At 41.9% G+C, this 1,631-nt stretch overlaps 1 pseudogene; it reads left to right on the top strand.

The window, feature by feature from the left end:
• Positions 1–274: 274 nt before the first annotated feature.
• On the top strand, positions 275–1,631 carry LOC108829245 (uncharacterized; annotated as a pseudogene).

Below are 1,631 nucleotides of genomic sequence, written 5' to 3'. Positions count from 1 at the left end.
GGCCCCTTGAGAATCAGAACACATCACCAACGGGAGTTAGCGATCCGGTGGTCGTTTGGAGACACTGCTCTCTCTCCTCCGATGCGGTGATATCTCTGAAGCGTTAGATCTCCAAGGTGTCGCTGATGCTCTGGTGGCTCGTCGGACAACGGCTTGCTCTTTCTGCTAGAGGACGGTGCAGAGGCTCGCTCGGCTTCGCAAATCAGTGATCGGGGTGCGGAGGCGTGCACCGAGGTTGTGAGGTTGGCTGTTGGCGACTGAGCTTTTTGAGGAGATGGCGGTTCTCCTCGCTGTGCATCTTGTCAAAGCGGTCCCTTCTTGACCGGTGGATTTAGGGTCTTATGTGCGTGGATTTAGGGTTTGAGAGTCCGGTTATACGGAAATGGGCGTCGGGGCCGCGGGACTACCTCCGAAGGTGTGTAGTTTTTTAATTCTTTGTATTTTCGATGACTTTTGCTAATAACATGATTTGACTTCAAAAGATAATGTTGGACAGGAAGTACCAATTTCGTGATACTTGCTGTCTTGACTCTGGTTCTCAAAGGCACTTGGCGTTTCGTCAGGTTCTTAAAACAAGCTCTTTGTCTGAGCTACTCTTTCTTCTAAACTATCGCTGATTCATTGATTTATTTTTCTTGAACTGTATTATTGATTCATTCTTTTTTTATTTCCCAGGTAGTCTTGACTTTACTAGTAGTCGTATGGGGACTCCGTCTTGGAATGCTCCTCCTTATGAGGTTTGTAAGTTGTACACCTTAATTGATGATGATAACCACTCATTTGTTCATCATATCTGCACCTGCACCACATAAGAATATTGTGTGAGAGAAACAGAGAGATATACGTAAACAGTTAAACTAAGTTTTCTAGTCATATTTGATGACATCCTAACTGTGAATAGGATCCTGAAGTGGGGTGAAGATCCAGGCTTTGATGAAAAGCATGAAAATATGGGGAAACTAGTTATCTTTTGGACTTTTCAGGTTAGTTTCCAACCTTTGCTTTCTCTTCATCTTTAAAAAATGAGTGAAAAACTAGTAGTTCAGCTTAAGTTGGATGCCTGTGATCTAACAATATGTGGGTTTTCTTCTATCTTTTTTTTTTTATCTTCCCAGACCGTGTGGGTTTAGACAGTTAGTTTACCTGTTTCTTTTGTGAATGCAAGCAACGGTGGAAGATTAGAAGATTATTTCAGCCTGCAGATGTTATTGGTTGGACTATGTGGGTTGCAGGTTTCTTGGTTGAAGCTATAGCTGATCAACAGAAGCTTTTATTTAAAAATTCTCAAGAAAATAAAGGAAAGTGGTGCAATGTTGGACTGTGGAAGTATTCACGCCATCCAAACTACTTTGGAGAGGTTAGCATTGCTGATACAAAACTTTGATCACAATTCACTTATTATGACTGAAGAAGAAACTCCAAGAAAAATAGACATTGTGGTAGGAAGGCCAATTATTTGTCTACTGATCGGTGTCGGACACACCGGAATGCTCTCCTCCACCTGTGTCTTGTCGGAGATGGAAGCTTTGCGTTTCATCTATCTTCTTTCCCTCGCTCCGATTCTCTTGTTTTAGATTTAGTTTTTATTTCTGAGTTTGATGTCGTTGTATTTTCAGATACTCGTTGTTTTT

This window comes from Raphanus sativus, chromosome 2 (genome assembly GCF_000801105.2).
Source record: "Raphanus sativus cultivar WK10039 chromosome 2, ASM80110v3, whole genome shotgun sequence".
Classification (NCBI taxonomy): Eukaryota; Viridiplantae; Streptophyta; class Magnoliopsida; order Brassicales; family Brassicaceae; genus Raphanus; species Raphanus sativus.
Note: the sequence above shows the minus strand (reverse complement) of the source record. Positions and strands in the feature narration are given on the sequence as shown.